Source organism: Stegodyphus dumicola, chromosome 11 (genome assembly GCF_044657685.1).
Source record: "Stegodyphus dumicola isolate Sdum_Otavi_A_Nest chromosome 11, ASM4465768v1".
NCBI classification, from domain to species: Eukaryota; Metazoa; Arthropoda; class Arachnida; order Araneae; family Eresidae; genus Stegodyphus; species Stegodyphus dumicola.
Window position 1 is genome coordinate 156,888,656 of NC_140778.1, and position 21,473 is coordinate 156,910,128.

At 39.2% G+C, this 21,473-nt stretch overlaps 1 protein-coding gene across 6 annotated transcripts in view; it reads right to left on the reverse strand.

Annotated features, from left to right (window-relative positions):
- LOC146994453 (uncharacterized) overlaps positions 1-21,473 on the reverse strand; it is a 74,364-nt gene that overhangs the window by 29,427 nt on the left and 23,464 nt on the right. The window contains exon 3 of one of the 6 annotated variants that reach the window (XR_015044163.1): positions 6,472-7,081. The exons of the other annotated variants lie outside the window; for them this stretch is intronic. The gene's annotated coding sequence lies outside the window, so the exon portion shown is untranslated. Of the gene's footprint in view, positions 1-6,471; positions 7,082-21,473 lie in introns of those variants that run through there. 6 annotated transcript variants of the gene reach the window in all.

A 21,473-nucleotide genomic window follows, 5' to 3' on the forward strand; every position in this document is an offset into this window, starting at 1 on the left:
TTTATTGTATTATTAATATTAAAATTATGCATTATTTCTTTTCTATTTATAGAGCTTCTTCCTAAAATACTTTCTTAAATATGACATGATTTTTTGGCTTCTGAGGCATCTTTTAAATCGAAAAATGTAAGTCAATTTATAATTAATGCTCATTTTAAATTAGACAATTATTAGGAATTAGCGAAATACTTTAAATAGTACTTGACTTTCTCTGAACATTTCTGAAAGTGAATAAAATAAGTTTTTTTTTTTTTATTTTTATTTTTTTTTTTTTTTATTTTAAGTATTATTTAAAACTTGTAACTGAGCTATTATAAAATGTAAAGGGAATAATTCTTTTAATTATACTTATCAGATTTTTTTTACCCTTCATTTCAACAATACATATTCCAAAACTCTTTATTACGTTCTTAAGTGCGCATGTCATAGCATTTGCTTTACAATACCTTTTAACAGATTTCTTTCCAATACGAACAATTCTTGCTTAAATAGTTTTATAACGTATTTGTCAAAAGGATTTCAATTTATGTTTACAATTCAATATTAAGGTTATTATATATTTAGATAACATTAAATAATCATTAGATAACAAATTAGATACATTTAATAATTAGATTTCTTCACAGTACTTTTACAGTTGTTTATAAGTGAATAAATTCTTCATTTCAAATACATTTATAAATAATTTAATGAATATTTAAGTATTTTATCAAGGGCAGATACATGCTTTTTGCAAGCACATTTTTCTTAAAATCTATATTTTTGTAGTGCAACAGCTTAGAATTTTATAAAACAAATTCATAATCAAAATCGCTGTTGTTAGTTATCGAAAAATAACCAAGATGTGATTTTTGCGTAAATGTCACTAAACTATACAAATTGCTATTATCCATCACACTATGAATGCTTCTTTCATGCGAAAGTGTCCCTTTTTCGATTTCTATGGAACTGTCGTGTGTCGAAATACTATCAGGATCTTGTCAAGCGAGCTTATGAATGTAAACAAAGAACATCCCATCTGATGACCCAAGCTTCAAAGCAGTGCTTCACTCTTAGCGCGCGTTGGCCCCTCCTCCCTTTCCTACCTCCATGGAAAAAATGCATGGGGGTAGGGGCAGATACATCATCTGCAGTGGAAATTGAACGAAGAGTAAGCATAAGGTAAAAAGACGCTCGATATATAGAGATCAAGGAGGTTAGAATACATGGAGATGGCGTCTCTGCTATTGCAGTACGAAGAAAGTGAAGCCAGGGGGAAGGAAATAGGCCACGCCACGTGAGGGCAAGAAAACGATTACCTTACTAAGCGAAGTGAGGTAAAACGCCAGCTGGTTTCAAGTTCTCAGTGTGTTTTCTGATTTTGTATGTGTAGATCTAAAAGGCCTAAAAGGCACTGAATTGTTACAGCGAATTAATGTCTACATTTCAGACTTCATGTCCTTTTAAAAGAATGTTTTAGAACGTGCATATACAAGTAGAATAATCGAAACTTGTGTTTCAATGGCCTTCAACAGTTTGAGATTTTCTTTGTGTAAAGTACACGAAGAAACATATAGTTCTCAGATTTACCTTTTCATACTAATAATAAAAGCGGTATTCGTGATTAACTTACATGTGATAGCAAAACGATAAGTAAACAAGGGGAGGGGGAGTGGCTAGCTCTACATGAAAAAGAAAACAGTTTACTTTAATGTCTGATTATAATTACATTACAGGTCTTACCTTTTATGTGTTTAACTACATTTTATTTTGTGCTCAAGTAGATATATAATAACTGGATTTGATTCTTAGTCACACTTGTTGTGTGAGTTTTAAAATAACGTAAAGTTTACATATTTCTATCATTGTTTATTCAAATTAAGTTTTACGAAACATAAGTAATATTTATAGCATGAAAAATTTGAGAATTATATATACTTAGAATAGGTAAATTATAAGCAAATTATAGTTTGAGTACATAGTTACTGTTCTGAGTTCACAATACTTTTAATGCTGGCATTCATTAATTACATGATGCAATTACATAATGTAGAAATAAAATGAAATGGCGAGAAAAGTAAAGGAAAGAGGACGTGAAGAATCTGCAATTCTTTACGACTACCAGGAACAAAATTGGGTGTGGTTACAGCACGTCAATCTTTCTAACCCACGACTACTAAGGCATGCTTTCCCCCTTTTTTGGCTTCACTTGGATCTCCACGAGTCCTAACCTCATTGATAGAGATAGAGGTTTTAGATTGGCGCAATGCCATTACTCGCACTTTAAACAAACTTATACTTTCGCACAAGTTTGTTTCCTTGACAATGTATATAACTTTTTCTTATTAACTATACCAATGCCAATGCCAATGATTTGAAAATTACGGAGTTCCTATGGTTCAAAACCATTTACCTCCTCATCAGAATTACTAAAAGCGAGCAGAAATGAGAAAAAATTTTGCATAAGTGAATTACTTGATGCACACTAGAGGGAGCCACTGGCTCAAGAAAGTTTAGGGATAGAGATGAGATAATAAAAACTTAAGAATCATAATATTTTTTATAAGTTTTTAGGTTTTATAATTTTTTTGTATTTTATATTTTAAACCTTTTTTTTGGTTTTTATAAATTTTTTATACACAATACAACACTAAAGCAGAAAGCGGAGAGGAAAGATTTTAAGATTAATAGGCTCATTGGCATGTGGCTTGTGTAGGATAGTGCAAATAATAAAATGGGAACGCGATGAAAATATTCATAGGCAGATTTTAAAATCTGCGGGAGATGTGATTCTATGCGAACAGATTGATAACTTGAAGATCTTGGTTGCAGGTAGAGATGGTGATAAAGCAATTATATGGCGGCTCGCTGAAGAGACTTCCTTCCTTCGTGGCGCGGGAGCTGGAACTGGTGTTGAGAGGGCGTGTCTTACCCTTTTAGATGGAGGGTAGATGCCGAACTCTCGGCCAATCACGGCTCTTGGTCTCTTCTGTGAGCTGCGAATAGCAGGATCGTAAGCTGGCATCTGCTGTAGTGCTCGGTTATCAATCTGTTCAATTTTGAGAAATAAATTTTGACTATGTTTTTTGATAAGGTAATCAACAGGTTTAATGTTAAGGTCCGAATGAATCACATCTGTACGGACGTACCAAGCTGCGTTTAGGGCCATACGTAAGGTTTTACTTTGAAAAGATTGAAGTTTTTTCACATGAGTTTTTGCAGCAGTACCCCAGATTGTACATGCATACATAAAGACAGGTCTTATAATGGATGTATAGAGAAGGATTTTGTTTTTAATTGACAGATTGCTCTTTCGAGCTAAAAATGGGTAAAGTTGGACTCTAGCACCTTTCGCTTTGTTGAGAACATTTTCAATGTGAAGGCGCCAGGTTAATTTTGAATCAAGTACAACTCCTAGGTACTTGTAAGAATTTGACCAGGGAACATAGTCATCAAAGAATTTAATATTAATGGAAGGGTACGGGAGGGGGCTACGTTTGAATATCATAGCAGCACATTTAGCAACATTAATTTTTATTTTCCTAGTCATGAGCCAGTGCTCAAGGCTAGAGAGATATCTCTGAATGATTTGGACCAAGTTTTCAAGGCGTTTGTGTTGAGCTAGGATGGCCGTATCATCTGCATAAAGTGCAAGAGTGATACTAGGTGATTTTGGTATGTCATTTATGAAAATGTTGAACAAAATTGGGCCTAAAAGTGACCCTTGGGGGACGCCGCTTAGTATAGGACGGGGTGCCGAAATGAAAGAATTAACTCGTACAGAAAAAGATCTATTAGTGAGGTACGAATTAATTATATGAATTAAATGGGCCGAAACGTCAAGTCGTATGAGCTTGATAATAATTCCTATATGCCAAGTCCTATCAAATGCTTTGGCTATGTCAAGAAATAAAGCGCCAGTAAGCATTTTGTTACGAAACCCTTCGTGAATGAACTCCACTGTCCTCAGCAGCTGGTGCGTGGTGCAGTGTTTTGCTCGAAATCCAAATTGTTCATCAATCAGAACGTTGTGATTTCGGAGAAAATCATTCAGGCGTTTAAGTAACACAAACTCGTATATCTTAGATAACGAGGATTTGAGGATTAGAAAGGCTTTGGAATAGGCACAATAAGTGCTTGTTTCCAGCTTTGAGGAAAATAGCAATGCTGTATCATAAAATTTATAAGCATTACTAAGAAAAATAGATAGTTGGAGGGTAAATTTTTAATCATACGATTAGAAATAGAGTCCATACCAGGGGCTTTTTTTGGGTTTGAGCTTGGTAATGTATTCACTTACCTCGCTCATGGATGTATATTGTATTTCTCTCGCGAAAGGTGAGGAGAGGAAACGTTCAACATCTTGTGGAAAAGAACTTGCGCTGTTCGCAAAAATTCCTTCATTATGTGGTGTAAATTGAGTTTGAAGAGAATCCGCAATTAATTCGGATTTCTCAGCGTCTGTGTAAGCCACCACTGCGTCCGTAGCTAAGGACGGAATGTTAGATTTGTGTTTGCGTAGGCGGGCTGATGCGCGCCAAAGACTGTTATCATTGGTCGTTAGGGACTGAATGTAATTCGTGATTGTGATTGGAAGAAATGGTCACATGATGCCTTAATCTCATTCTGGAGAGCACGGAGTTGAATTTTTAAACCAGGATTTCTATTTCTTTGCCAAAGTCTCCGTACTTTATTCTTTTCTTTAATTTTGAGTTTAATTTCTTGAGGTAATTTACGAAAATTGGGTCTGAGGGTGGGTTTTGATACTTCCTTATAAGTATCTGTTAAGATGGTCGTTAAGTGATCAACTGCCGAGTCTATATCATGGCTGGATTTAATTTCAAGGGAGGGCAAACTTTTACTTTTAAGTTTGAAACTAAAATTGTCCCAGTTTGTAGAGACGAGTGCCGGAGAATTTTGATTAAAGATAGTACAGTTAAGGTCTATGATTACGGGGTTGTGATCTGAGGATAAACAGTTTTCCACAGTCACGTGATATCCAAAAGGGATGTTTCGAAAGAGTGCCAAATCGATGAATGAAGGGGCACCCCGTGAACCATATCTAGTAGGGGAATCCGGCGCAATAATTTTAATTTGGGCGCACTGAGCCCATTTTAGAAGGCCACGACCAGCAGGGTTTGATCTATGGCAACGCCAATGCTGGTGGTGACAATTTAAATCACCAGCTATGATTAGATTGTTGGAAAAGGTGAGCAATTTGTTAAAATCAACCACAGGTAAATTTCCACCTGGTGGAAGATAGGCAGAGATCATTACAAGGGAGGGCGAATTTTGAATGAAAATTTCGATGATTGTTGCCTCGAGTTTACTCATACTCGGAGTGTCAATTCTTTTGTGTGGTATTGAATTTTTAATATAGACACAAGTGCCACCATGATAAACATCACGAGTATTAGAAGCTTGTCTGTCATTTTTATATAATGCATAATTTGCAAGCTTGGGAGCTCTCCCTGGCTGGAGCTTGGTCTCTTGGACAAAAATAATGTCAAAATCTTTCTCTTCCACATAGTCTCGAAACTCATGGAATTTGGATAGAATGCCATTTGCATTCCAGGTGCATAGTTTTATGTTTTTCAATCCTTTCAAAGTATTGAATTTTACTGACTGGGGATATCAGAGAATTGGAGAGTAATATAACTCTCAAAGATGTAGTAAGCCGCGTCAGCACCAGATGGAGCCACTCTGAGCTGCGGTAAGGCGTTTTTGAATGCCAAAAGAAGTCTGCTCTGGTCAATACCAGGCTGGTTTGAAATTTGAATAATTGCCAATAGGATTTCGGTGCAATTTAGCGTCGAATTAGCTCCTAAGGGGACCGATAAATTTGGAAGAATTTGGGGTGCAGCTTGTTGCATACCCGTAAGTGCTGCGGAGAATGAAACTCCAGGTCGAATATTATTTGCACTGGGTGTAGGTGCAGCCGACAGTGTTGGAAATTGTGCGTTGTTTTTTAGATTAATATTGTTTGTGTTGTTTTTTTCAGTGGTCAGGCTGGGTTTGGTGCTCGGTTTTGGGTTTGGTCTATTCTTGGATCCTGGAAATCTTGGGCATGAGCGCCAGTTAGCTGCGTGGTTCCCGGAGCAGTTGGCGCACTTGTTGGGCTCTTCAAAGGGTTTTGGGCAATCCTTGGCTTGATGTGGTCCAGCACATTTAACAGATCGTCGTGGAAGAGTGCAAACCTCGGATGAATGGAAGAACCCTTGACAGCGCCAGCACTGTGAAGGGCCTTTCTGGCCTTTGAAGTGCTCCATAGCAACTTCGGTCCCCAGTAGCTCGGTGATATTGTAGATTTCTGTAGCCTTTAAACTGTTGTAGATTTGAAGATAGAATAGTGGCATCGGCATCTTAGTTTTCCATCGTTTAAGTTGGGATATTTTGTGAATTTTAAAACCGAGAACTTCCACCGCAGTCTGCACAACACTGAGTGGTGTGTTTGAGGGTAATCCCCTAATAACTATTTTTAGTGGTCTCGTATTTGAATAGCACTTTTAGATAATTCCATCGCAGATGGTGAGGCAGGTGGAGGAGCAGTGGTATCCATTTCCGTGTTGATTTGAAGTTGGGTAGAGGCAGGAGTAGATATTGAAGCTGGCGGCGCCGTATTCGGGTTACTAACATGCAGGAGCTCAGAGCTCTTACGTCCATGACTCAATCATTCATGTCAATGAGTGTCAACTGATGATGTGTATTAACTATACAATTTCATAATATATTAATATGATTATTTTTCCTTACATAAAAACTGGTATTTGAATGCGCCAAATGTATACTATCTTTTACTTTCGAGTAATTTTAATAAACGCTGAAAAATTAATAAATTTCCTTCAATAAATGCTACAGACTGTTGATTTTGGTTGCACCAATCCAATACATTGTATGCCAAGATCAACAATGCATTCAAAACATTGTCATGTTTGGAAGTAACTATTCTTCATTGCATTTCCTGATTTGAATAATCAGTGTTACTGCACATATTTTTTTTCTAAACTTGGTGTTCAACTTTCACACTGTAACAAGCTGGATCCCGTTTCAGTTATTATTTTTATTTTGAACTGCATAACTCAGGGCTTGAAGTGCCGGAGCCCTATGGAAAACCGTCAGCAAAGAGGAACAAAAATAAATAAATAAATAAATACCATGATAATTATTAAAAGCATTAATAATTAATATTTGTCGATTATTATTTAATTGAAAAAATAATGAATTTTTAATATTAAAACAGTTAAGTAATTAAAATTAAATAGAATGTAGAGATAAATTGAAATTTAATAAGCGATTTGTAATATAATTTTATTGCAAAAAATAAAACTTTCGAGATGAAATTTTTAATGAAGTAATTTAGTTATATAAAAGAAGCTCCGAAGCCTTCTTATCTATAACTCCGGCTAGAATTATGATTTATATCCAAAACTTAGAAGTACGGGAGACATATTTCACAAGCGCACATCTGTGTAGCCACCGAGGGAGGGGCTTCTAGGATTGACCAATGGGCCTCCAGTAATATTTCTCTCATGTCACTTGACCTTTTGCGAGCTTTAAGATTTAAGCAAGATGGTTGAATATATTTACAGAAAGAAAACTCTGCTGGACCTTAGAGTCAAGTTTAGAAGATACAGATGCAATCTAAGCAACATGATTTGCTTCAGATGTCAATTAGCTTCACATGCAAATTAGCCAAAGAACTGAAACCTACCTGCGCGAACTTTAAGAAGGATCATATTGCTACTTCGAAGTTATGCGAATTTAAACCAAAAATTCGTGTTGTCTCTGACAGGATGAAAAGGATTTCAGCGCGGAAGTCGCAGTCTTTGAATTTGTCTCCGTTGACTGAAAAACCATTACAGAAAGAAAATAGTATGCCATCAGACTCAGACTCAGATGCTAGTACTTCAGCTAAAGTGGATTTCGCGATGGATAAAAACTTTCAGAAGATTGCAGTCAAATTCCTTGAATTTGTTGAAAAATGTAAGAAAATAGAATCGCCGCATGATAAAGTTTTACTTGCCCTGGGAATTGCTGAGCAGATGATAAAAATGGACTTGTGTTTTTGTCTCCTACTTTTACTGCATGATGAACTTGGTATTAACTTTGCTTAATTTATAGTATGCTCGGGCCTCAGGAGATAGCACCGGCCTCCGGACTCTGCGTTCATGCTCTGGTTCGTAGTCACGCCTACTTCTCATGAGTGACCTCTCTCTACGCCCGCCATGCATTAGGCTCCTCCCTCTGTAGTTCAGGTGGTGTAATTAATTATGGCAAAGCACACGAGGGCTATCTGCCTAAGGGGAGGGATGCCTTCGTGGAGGCCTTTCTAAGAGAACTGGCTCGTATACAGGTTACACATGGGGGAAAACCACGAAAACACTAATGCAGCCTGCCCGTTCAGCGATTTCGAACCTCGAACCGAACTACCAGCTCTGTAGTTCAGGATTCTTTCCTCTGGAAGTTACACGTCCGGCATTCTAACGTCATGTGTCTTTATGACATTGCTTGTCATCGAGCCGGAGACGTCGCGCTTAGCGCGATATTTGTACGGATACGGATACGAAGATTTCTTGGATCCAAGAATGTCTCATCAAAATCCAATACTCGTTCAAACCTGTCCGTTAGTCCTTCCACAAACAACATTTTACAAAACAGTAAGGTTACACAACCCGGCTGCAACTATATAGCTTGCCCCGGAGTTTCATACTCCAGTGTCCTCACTGGTATCCAACAGGTTGCTCCCATTGTTCCAAATTATTCGGTTCCCCAAGGAGCTAATTCGACGCTGATATCCTTTTGGCAATTATTGAAATCTCCAACCAACCTGGTATTGACCAGAAAAAAAGTTTCTTGACATTCAAAAACGCTCTGCCTCAGCTCAGAGTGGCTTCATCTGGTGCTGACACCGCCTACCATATTTTTTAGAGTTGTGTCACTCTCCAATTCTCTGATTTGCCCAGTCATTAAAATTCAATACTTTGAAAGGGTTGAATAATCTGCAACTATGCACCTGGAATACAAATGGTATTTCCAATAAATTTCACGAGTTCAGAGATTATGTAGAAGAGAAGGGCTTTGATATCATTTTTGTCTAAGAGACCAAACTCCAGCCAGGGAGAGTTCCCAAGCTTGCAAGTTATGCTATGTATAAAAATGACAGTCAAGCTTTTGATATTCGTGATAGATTTCATGGCGGCTTTTGTATTTATATCAAAAATAGTATTTTTCATAAAAGTATTGAAACACCTAATCTGATGAAATTTGAAGCGATGATTGTTGAAATTTTCATTCAAAATTCACCCTCCCTAGTTTTGATGCTTATCTTCCCCCAGGAGGAAAATTACCTGTGAAAGATTTTAATAAACTGCTCAGAATTTCTAATAGCATGATTAGAGCTGGCGACCAAAACTCCCCTATAGTGTCATTACCAGTATTGGCGTTGTAGAAGATCCAACCCTGCTGGGCGTGGCCTTCTAAAATGAGCTCAATGCCCTCAAATCAAAATTATTGCGCCGGATTCCCCTACACGTTATGCACGGAGAACTCCTTCTATTATTAATTTGCTCTTTTTCGGAACATTTCCTTTGATTTTCATGGTGACTATGAAAAGTTTTTTATCCTCAGATCACAATCCCGTGCTCATCGACCTTAACTGTATTACTTTTGATCAAAATTCTCCGGCACTAATCTCCACCAACTGGGACAACTTTAAACTTAAAAATAAAAATTTGCCCTCCCTTGAAATTGAGTCCAGCTTTGATATTGGCGAAGCAGTTGATCAATTAACGATAACACTTCCTGATACCTTTAAAGAGGTATCCAAATCCACCCTTAGACCCAATTTTCGTAAGCTTTCTCCAGAAATTAGAAACAAAATTCGTGAAAAGAATAAGGTACGGAGACTTTGGCAATGACATAGGAGTCCTGGCTTAAAATTACAACTTCGTGCCCTGCAGAATGAATTCAAGGTATCTTGTGACCAATTCTTTCAAACACAATACCCTGACTACATTCAGTTCTTAACGACCAATGATAACAGCCTTTAGCGTACATCTGCCAGGCTAAGCAAGCCTTAAACTCGCATTCCGTCTTTATCAAAAGACGCAGTGATTACTCACACAGACACGGAGAAAGCAGAACTAATTGTTGATAGTCTCCAAACTCAATTTACACCATATAATGAAGGAGTTTTTGCGAACACCGCAAATTCCTTCCAACAGGATGTTGAACGTTTCCTTTCCTCTCCCTTTCAAAGAAACATACAATACATAACCATGAGCGAAGTTAACGAATATATCGCTAAGCTCAAACCTAAAACGACTCCACGGTTGGTTTCTATTTCTAATCTCTTAATTAAATTTTTACGCACCAATTATCTATTTTTGCTAGTGATGCTTATAAATTATATGATCTTGCATTGCTATTTTCCTGGAAGCGCGCACTTATAGTGCCTATTCCAAAACCTGGCCAGTGCCACTCAAATCCTCAAAATTACAGACCTATCAGCCTCCTATCTTCATTATCTAAGATTTATGAATTAGGCTATTTTAAACGCCTGGATGATTTTCTCCGGAACCAAAAAAACCTTAATGACGAACAATATGGAGCAAAACACTGCACTACGCACCAAATGCTCAGGTCAGTAGAGTTCATTCATGAAGGGTTTCGTAGCAAAATGCTTACAGGCACACTTTTTCTTTACATCGCCAAAGCATTTGATAGGACTTCATATATTGGTATTATTACCAAGCTCATGCGACTTCATCTTTCACCTCATTTCACTCACATAATTAACTCGTATCTCACTAATAGATTTTTCTCTGTACGAGTTAATTTTATCATTTCAACTCCCCGTAAAATCATTAGTGGTGTAACCCAAAGTAGTCTTTTAGGACCAACTTTGTTCAATTTATTTATTAATGACATGCCAAAATCACCCAGTGTCACCCTAGCTCCCTATGCAGATGACACAGCAATCATAGCAAAATACAAACACCTGGACAGATTGGTTCATAATATTCAGTTATCTCTCAAGCTTTAGCACTGCCTCATTACTTGGAAAATAAGAATTAATGTCGCTAAATGTGCTGCTATGATTTTTAAACGAGCTCCCCTCCCATACCCTACCATTAACTTAAATTTCTTTAACGATTATGTTCCCTGTACTAATTCTTACAAGTATCTTGGTGTTATACTTGATTCCAAATTAAACTGGCACCTTCAAATTGATAATATGATCAAGCAAAGGAAGTCAGATCCCAACTTTACCCACTTTTAGCTCGTAACAGCCAACTGTCAATCAAAAACAAAGCTCTTCTCTATACATCTATTTTAAGACCTATTATATTATACGCATGCACTATCTGGGGCACTGCAGCTAAGACTCATGTGAATAAAATTCAATCTTTTCAAAGTAATACCCTACGTATGATTCTAAATGCACCCTGGTACGTCCGTTCAGATGTAATTCACTCGGATCTCAATATTAAATCCCGATCTCAATATTAAATCCATTGACGTTGAAATTAAAAAACTTAGTCAAAATTTATTTCTCAAAATTGAACAGATTAATAATTGTGTACTTCAGCAACTGCCTGCCTACGATCCTGCAATTCGCAGCTAACAGAAGCGTCCTCGCTCTATTATCACTCTATTATTATTGACCGGGAATACATCTTTCCACCAGCTAAAAGGCGAAACCCCGCCCCTCCACCTTCAGTTCCAGCCCAACCTCCATGAACATGGACCTTTTAAGAAAGAGACTAACCCAGTAGGCGGGGCGTGCGTCACACACATGTCGGGAAGAGAGAGTAGAGACGATTCAGTTAATCGTAACATTGAAACATATGGCGTTTGTATCACATAACTCTTTTTAATTATTAAATGTGATACATTGTATAAGTGATGAGCTTATAAAAATCACAGTTTTTGCTAATAAGATTTTATATATCTCATGAAATCACTTTTTAGTGCATTTTGAGTATTTTTTTTTACTGCATTTTGAGCATAAGCGTAATTCTTGTCTAAACATCATTGCTTTGATAAAACGGTAAAAATTCTAAACAAAAAATTTATGAATTTACTTTTGCCTACAAATAAAATTAAGTAAGATTGATAGTACATGATGCTATGAAACAAATAAGGTAAAATTAAACAAGATTTGGTAATTTTTTTTAAATTTTATGAACATTTTCAGGCAGTAGTAGCAAATATTTATTATTTCAAATGTTTATAGAAACCAAGGATCGTTTTATTTATTTTTTCTGTTTTCAAAATTATTATGGTATTAAAAGATGATCATTTATGACAATATTAATAACTCATAAAATTCGGAGCATAAACTTTTCTGAGTGTAATGAAAAATTTAAAAAAAAAAAAAAAAATTCGCAGTAAATAAAAAAAAATCTTATGCGGAACTATAAATAAATTTTAAAAAAATAATTACTATAAAATACAAGATATTATATGTCCAATCTTAAATTTTTATTAATGCGCCTAAAGTAACCTTATAATTTTATATACCTGTAAATACTTTAAGCAGAATGACTATACATCCATAAATACATATGTATGAAAGTAAACAATTTAGGATATTTGTTGCATTGAAAAATTTGCTTACTTCACTTTTTACTTAAAATATTTGTGAAAACAAGATTATATCTATTTATCTATTAATGTAAATACACACACCTATATATATATATTGTTACGAATTTGGTATTTAAAAAGCTAACGTTAGTTCAATTATAAATTAAATGGTTTTATTTCTCGCGCAGTGCAGCGCGTGACGAATATTAAAAGAAAGCTAAGCCGGAAAAATTAAAAATACAAGAGCGCGTGCGTTAAATAAATAAATATTTCTTTTTGATTTCGAGAAAGTACTGGAAAATTCTAGTGCGTGATTTTAAAATCTTATAAAAGGAGGAAAACATCTCAGTTTGTAGAGTTGCTTAGTTTGTTGTTGTTTAGAAAACTGCCGTTGTTGATTATAGCGAATTCGCGGATTAGCGTTCTTTAGCTGTTTTGAATTACGTTCTATTGTACATTTAAGTAGTTAAAAGATAACTACTGTGAGATATTGTGATACTGCATGATAATTTGAGAAAATTTAAGCATTTCTGTTGTGATAATAATAAATTTTTGTTCATTTTTCATCGGACTTGTGCATTCATTTCATAACGAACCCGTACGCACGCAACAATTTTTGGTGTCAGAAGTGGGATTTGAATGCCAATAACAAGAGGGATGGAAGAACAATTGAGACAGCTCATTACTGCTTTTGCTGCTTTCCAAGAAAAGATGGAAGCTGGCCAAACATCTTTTAAAGAAGAAATTAAAGAGAAAATGGATGCTGGTCAAAGGTCCGTTAAAGAAGAAATGAAAATGGGCCAGGAATCCCTCAAAGGAGAAATGAAATTGGGCCTGGAATCCGTTAAGGAAGAGATGAAATCTCTTAAAAATGAGATGAAAGCAGGTCAGGACGAAATGAAAAGAGAAATTACCTGCGTAATAGAAAATAAATTTGAGGCTATGGAAGGCAGAATAGACGCGGTTGAAACTAAAGTTGGACATATAGAAGAGAGAGTTTCTGCCGTCGAACAACAAATTGATGATAGGGTTTCTGCTGCCGTCGCCAAAGAAGTTGACAGCCTAAAGAAGTGCATAGAGACGGTAGGAAACAATTCTGAAGGTTTCAAATTTTTATCGATGCCTGCTCGTTTCGTTCTGAAACTATCTACATATGATGGGAAGACCTCCTGGCAGGTGTATAGGACACAATTTTCTATCGTTGCGGATGCGAATGGGTGGGATTCCCAAGCTAAGGCCTGTCATCTCGCCGCTTCTCTGAGAGCAGACGCAGCGGATATCCTGCAGACGCTTCCCGAAAATCAAAGGCTAGATTTCGAAGCTCTATCCGGCGCTTTGGAGCTGCGCTTCGGCGAGAAATGTTTAAAAGACTACAGCAGGCTCCAATTAAAATCTGGTCAACAGAAGCTCACCGAAACGCTTCAGGAGCTCGCCACGGATGTTGAAAGGCTGTCACATCACGCCTTTTCAGAGTGCCCGACAGAAACAAGGGAAATCCTGTCCCTGCAATATTTCATCGATGGCATCCGGGACCCTGAAATACAGAAAGCACTGCGAATGGCGGATGTTAAAGATCTGAAAAGCGCTTTAGTGTATGCCATGAAATTTGAGGCAGCCCAGCAAGCCACCCGTCGAGACCGCCATCCAGTCAGAGCTGCTCAAGTCCAGGAGCCAGGGGATCAAGTCACTGCTCGTCTAGACGATTTAACTAGACAGCTGAACGCCTTGAGACAGAATATTGGTGACAAGAAACCGACCGTAAAGTGCTGGAACTGCGGTGCTGAAGGACACATCCGACGAAACTGCAGAACACCCCAGGGCACGGATGCTAAGACCGCTCCTAACAAAGGGAAACTAATTAGTGGCCATCTCGCGGGGTGGAGGTTGCCAGATCATGAAAAGCCCCAGTTTAAAGCGCTTCAGATTTCTGCAGTGAGAGGCGGCTGTAATGGACCTTTCATAATAGGACATATTAATGGAGTTCCCTGCAATATGACGATAGATACAGGAGCCAAAGTTACTATCATCCGAAAAGATTTGGCTCAACAACTGGGAAGCAAACTTATCTGGACGCCGCCCTGCGTTACCCTACAGACTGTGTCCAGTGAGAAGATCAACATCGATGGAAAAGTAAATGCTAACATCACGTTTGGAAGTGCCGCTTACCATCACACGGCATATGTAGCAGAGATCACTGATTCTTGCATACTCGGATTGGACTTTCTAAGGAAATACAATTTTTCCTTGGACTTTAAAAATAACGAATTGCATTCTACATCTGAGGACATAGCGTTATTTGGAGTCAATGATGAAGTTAAATCTGTCCATAAAATCATAGCACAAGACAATATCACAATACCGGCAAGAACAGAAATTTTACTTCCTGGATCCATAGCCGAAAACAGAAATTTCCGCTACGGCATCATAGAATATCCCAATAACTGTAATAGCCCAAAAGGAGTACTAGTAGCCTCAACACTCGTCGACCTATCCAGAACGGTTATCCCGGTGAGAGTCGCCAATGTAACTGAGAAGGGGAGAATTATTAAGAAAGGTGAAGTGGTTGCAGCATGTACTCCAGTAACCACCGTTGAAAGAAAGAGTAACATCCAAGAATCCGTGTCCTCAGAGAGAATTACATCGGAGTTATTGCAGAATGCGCAATTAAACGATGAAGAGAAGAATGCTGCCGATCGCGTTATTAAAGATCTTCAAGTTGTTTTTTCCCGCTCGTCTTCTGACGTGGGTCGAACTAGTTTGACACAACATAGAATAGATACCGGCGATCATCCCCCGATCAAGCAACATCCAAGGCGTCTGCCGTTTGCTAAACAGGAAGAGGTGCGAACACTGTTTAAAGATATGGAAGAAGGCGATGTCATCGAGCCTTCAACAAGTCCATGGGCATCTCCCATCGTTCTCGTCAGAAAGAAAGACGGCTCAACAAGATTTTGCGTTGACTATCGCCGATTGAATGAGGTTACGAAGAAAGACAGTTACCCTCTTCCTAGAATTGACGACATTCTAGACACTCTTTCTGGAAGCAAGTGGTTCTCAACGCTTGATTTAAAGAGTGGGTATTGGCAGGTAGAAATACACCCTCATGACCGAGAAAAGACGGCATTTACTACGGGACAAGGGCTTTGGCAATTCAAGGTGATGCCGTTTGGACTGTGTAATGCGCCGGCAACATTCGAACGCCTCATGGAGACTGTTTTGAAAGGACTTTCCTATGAAGCCTGTCTGATATACCTGGACGATATCATCATCGTTGGAAAGAGTTTTGAAGAGCATCTAGAAAATCTTAGAAAGGTGCTTCAGAAACTGAAAGAAGCCAATCTAAAGCTGAGTCCCGCTAAATGCAAATTGTTCCGAAAGGAAGTGACTTACCTGGGACATGTCATCTCTGCAGAAGGTGTGCGCACGGATCCTGAAAAGGTATCAGCGGTTAAATCCTGGAAACGTCCCGAAAATGTCCATCAGCTGAGAAGATTCCTAGGGCTTTGCACCTACTATAGGAGATTCGTGAAGGACTTTTCTTCCATCGCAAGACCCCTTCACAAGCTGACAGAGAGCAACCAAAAGTTCTTGTGGACAAAAGAATGCGACGATGCATTTAACAACTTAAAGGAGGCTTTAACATCTGCTCCAATCCTGACGTATCCTCAGCACGACCGACCATTTATTCTCGACACCGACGCGAGCAATGAAAGTGTCGGTGCTGTTTTGTCCCAAGAAATAGACGGCCAAGAACGTGTAGTGGCGTACTGGAGCAAGTGCCTGTCTAAATCGGAGAGGAATTATTGTGTCACCAGGAAAGAGTTGCTCGCCATAGTCAAAGCTGTAGAACAGTTCCATCACTATCTATACCGCAGAAAATTCCTGCTCCGCACCGATCATGCACCATTGACCTGGCTTTTAAATTTCAAGAATCCTGAGGGTCAAATAGCCAGTGGATACAGAGACTCCAAGAATATGACATCACTATCCGTCATCGTAAGGGATCATCACACGGAAACGCCGACGCCCTGTCTAGAAGACCTTGCCAAGAAAACTGTCGATATTGTTCCAGGGTGGAAGCGAAATACTAGCTGCTGACTCCGGTCGCAAGACAAATTACAACATCAACATCGGCTGATCGAGAACCGTGGAGTGATGATGAAGTCAGGAAAGACCAGCTGGAAGACCGCGACATTAAACCCATAATTGATCTAATGGAGTCGTCAAACAGAAAACCTACCTGGCAGGACATTTCTATCTGTAGTCCTACAACCAAACAATATTGGGCACTCTGGGATTCACTTCACATTCGAAACGGCGTCTTATACCGGAAATTCGAATCGGATGATGGGAAGACGTTCCGATGGCAGCTGATACTTCCAAGATCCCGCATTCCTGATGTCCTTAAAGAACTACATAACAGCCCTACGGGAGGTCACTTTGGAATAATGAAGACCTTACAGAGAGTTCGTGAGCGCTTTTACTGGAATATTGCAAAGGATGACGTGCAAAAGTGGTGCCGATCTTGCGATGCCTGTGCAGGTCGGAAAGGACCTAAGAGACGCAGCCGAGGCAAGCTGCAACGTTACAACGTAGGGGCGCCTTTTGAACGAATCGCCTTTGACATCCTGGGACCTCTGCCACGAACTGCTGATGGCAACAAATACATACTCGTTGTCGTTGATTACTTCACCAAGTGGCCTGAAGCTTATCCTATTCCTGATCAAGAGGCTGTCACAGTAGCTGAGGTAATGATACAGCACTGGATTTCCAGGTTCGGAGTGCCTCTTCAGTTACATTCCGATCAGGGAAGGAATTTTACCTCGGTAGTAATCAAAGAACTATGCAAACTACTCGGCATTGACAAGACCTAAACGACGCCATTACATCCCCAGTCGGACGGCATGGTAGAGAGGTTCAATCGAACCATCCTTAATAACCTCTCATTAGTGGTTTCCAGAAACCAGCAGGACTGGGAGAAGAAATTACCACTCTTTTTACTGGCTTACCGCAGTGCTGTCCACGAGACTACCGGCTATTCTCCATCACAGATGCTCTTCGGTCGTGACCTTCGTCTGCCTTGTGATCTATTGTTTGGCCGCCCTCCGGATGCTCCTTCATCGTCTGAGGAATATATTCAAGATCTCCAGGCCCGGTTTGAAGTGATGCACAACTTTGCACGAGAGCGAGTCAACTTGGCGACGGAGAAGATGAAGACCCGCTACGACACAAGAGCTACTGAACATCAGTTCCACGAAGGAGACAAGGTGTGGTTGTGGAATCCGACTCGACGGAAAGGACTGTCCGAAATTACAGTCACCTTGGGATGGCCCGTATACAGTCCTAAAAAGGCTGAATGACGTCGTGGTTCGGATTCGTAAGTCTTCGAAATCTAAACCTAAAGTCGCTCATTACGACAGGTTAGCTCATTACTATGGCCATAGTACGTAACGTAAATAATTGTAAATAGTATCAGACCATGGTCCTTTTTGTTTATAAATGTGTATTTAGTATTTGATTTGCATTTAGTATTTGATTTGTATTTAGTATTTGTTTTGTATTTAGTATTTGATAGCATTTGATTTGTTTAAGTTAGTTATTGCATTTATTGTTTATATTGTTTGATATTGTAATGTAATGTTTATGCCTCAGTTGCATTTATGCCAAAGTTGTAAGTTTAGCTTCCTGTCCAGGGATTGTACTGCCCGGAACGTGCAGTCCTTGGGAAGGGGGCAGTGTTACGAATTTGGTATTTAAAAAGCTAATGTTAGTTCAATTATAAATTAAATGGTTTTATTTCTCGCGCAGTGCAGCGCGTGACGAATATTAAAAGAAAGCTAAGCCGGAAAAATTAAAAATACAAGAGCGCGTGCGTTAAATAAATAAATATCTCTTTTTGATTTCGAGAAAGTACTGGAAAATTCTAGTGCGTGATTTTAAAATCTTATAAAAGGAGGAAAACATCTCAGTTTGTAGAGTTGCTTAGTTTGTTGTTGTTTAGAAAACTGCCGTTGTTGATTATAGCGAATTCGCGGATTAGCGTTCTTTAGCTGTTTTGAATTACGTTCTATTGTACATTTAAGTAGTTAAAAGATAACTACTGTGAGATATTGTGATACTGCATGATAATTTGAGAAAATTTAAGCATTTCTGTTGTGATAATAATAAATTTTTGTTCATTTTTCATCGGACTTGTGCATTCATTTCATAACGAACCCGTACGCACGCAACAATTTTTGGTGTCAGAAGTGGGATTTGAATGCCAATAACAAGAGGGATGGAAGAACAATTGAGACAGCTCATTACTGCTTTTGCTGCTTTCCAAGAAAAGATGGAAGCTGGCCAAACATCTTTTAAAGAAGAAATTAAAGAGAAAATGGATGCTGGTCAAAGGTCCGTTAAAGAAGAAATGAAAATGGGCCAGGAATCCCTCAAAGGAGAAATGAAATTGGGCCTGGAATCCGTTAAGGAAGAGATGAAATCTCTTAAAAATGAGATGAAAGCAGGTCAGGACGAAATGAAAAGAGAAATTACCTGCGTAATAGAAAATAAATTTGAGGCTATGGAAGGCAGAATAGACGCGGTTGAAACTAAAGTTGGACATATAGAAGAGAGAGTTTCTGCCGTCGAACAACAAATTGATGATAGGGTTTCTGCTGCCGTCGCCAAAGAAGTTGACAGCCTAAAGAAGTGCATAGCGACGGTAGGAAACAATTCTGAAGGTTTCAAATTTTTATCGATGCCTGCTCGTTTCGTTCTGAAACTATCTACATATGATGGGAAGACCTCCTGGCAGGTGTATAGGACACAATTTTCTATCGTTGCGGATGCGAATGGGTGGGATTCCCAAGCTAAGGCCTGTCATCTCGCCGCTTCTCTGAGAGCAGACGCAGCGGATATCCTGCAGACGCTTCCCGAAAATCAAAGGCTAGATTTCGAAGCTCTATCCGGCGCTTTGGAGCTGCGCTTCGGCGAGAAATGTTTAAAAGACTACAGCAGGCTCCAATTAAAATCTGGTCAACAGAAGCTCACCGAAACGCTTCAGGAGCTCGCCACGGATGTTGAAAGGCTGTCACATCACGCCTTTTCAGAGTGCCCGACAGAAACAAGGGAAATCCTGTCCCTGCAATATTTCATCGATGGCATCCGGGACCCTGAAATACAGAAAGCACTGCGAATGGCGGATGTTAAAGATCTGAAAAGCGCTTTAGTGTATGCCATGAAATTTGAGGCAGCCCAGCAAGCCACCCGTCGAGACCGCCATCCAGTCAGAGCTGCTCAAGTCCAGGAGCCAGGGGATCAAGTCACTGCTCGTCTAGACGATTTAACTAGACAGCTGAACGCCTTGAGACAGAATATTGGTGACAAGAAACCGACCGTAAAGTGCTGGAACTGCGGTGCTGAAGGACACATCCGACGAAACTGCAGAACACCCCAGGGCACGGATGCTAAGACCGCTCCTAACAAAGGGAAACTAATTAGTGGCCATCTCGCGGGGCGGAGGTTGCCAGATCATGAAAAGCCCCAGTTTAAAGCGCTTCAGATTTCTGCAGTGAGAGGCGGCTGTAATGGACCTTTCATAATAGGACATATTAATGGAGTTCCCTGCAATATGACGATAGATACAGGAGCCAAAGTTACTATCATCCGAAAAGATTTGGCTCAACAACTGGGAAGCAAACTTATCTGGACGCCGCCCTGCGTTACCCTACAGACTGTGTCCGGTGAGAAGATCAACATCGATGGAAAAGTAAATGCTAACATCACGTTTGGAAGTGCCGCTTACCATCACACGGCATATGTAGCAGAGATCACTGATTCTTGCATACTCGGATTGGACTTTCTAAGGAAATACAATTTTTCCTTGGACTTTAAAAATAACGAATTGCATTCTACATCTGAGGACATAGCGTTATTTGGAGTCAATGATGAAGTTAAATCTGTCCATAAAATCATAGCACAAGACAATATCACAATACCGGCAAGAACAGAAATTTTACTTCCTGGATCCATAGCCGAAAACAGAAATTTCCGCTACGGCATCATAGAATATCCCAATAACTGTAATAGCCCAAAAGGAGTACTAGTAGCCTCAACACTCGTCGACCTATCCAGAACGGTTATCCCGGTGAGAGTCGCCAATGTAACTGAGAAGGGGAGAATTATTAAGAAAGGTGAAGTGGTTGCAGCATGTACTCCAGTAACCACCGTTGAAAGAAAGAGTAACATCCAAGAATCCGTGTCCTCAGAGAGAATTACATCGGAGTTATTGCAGAATGCGCAATTAAACGATGAAGAGAAGAATGCTGCCGATCGCGTTATTAAAGATCTTCAAGTTGTTTTTTCCCGCTCGTCTTCTGACGTGGGTCGAACTAGTTTGACACAACATAGAATAGATACCGGCGATCATCCCCCGATCAAGCAACATCCAAGGCGTCTGCCGTTTGCTAAACAGGAAGAGGTGCGAACACTGTTAAAAGATATGGAAGAAGGCGATGTCATCGAGCCTTCAACAAGTCCATGGGCATCTCCCATCGTTCTCGTCAGAAAGAAAGACGGCTCAACAAGATTTTGCGTTGACTATCGCCGATTGAATGAGGTTACGAAGAAAGACAGTTACCCTCTTCCTAGAATTGACGACATTCTAGACACTCTTTCTGGAAGCAAGTGGTTCTCAACGCTTGATTTAAAGAGTGGGTATTGGCAGGTAGAAATACACCCTCATGACCGAGAAAAGACGGCATTTACTACGGGACAAGGGCTTTGGCAATTCAAGGTGATGCCGTTTGGACTGTGTAATGCGCCGGCAACATTCGAACGCCTCATGGAGACTGTTTTGAAAGGACTTTCCTATGAAGCCTGTCTGATATACCTGGACGATATCATCATCGTTGGAAAGAGTT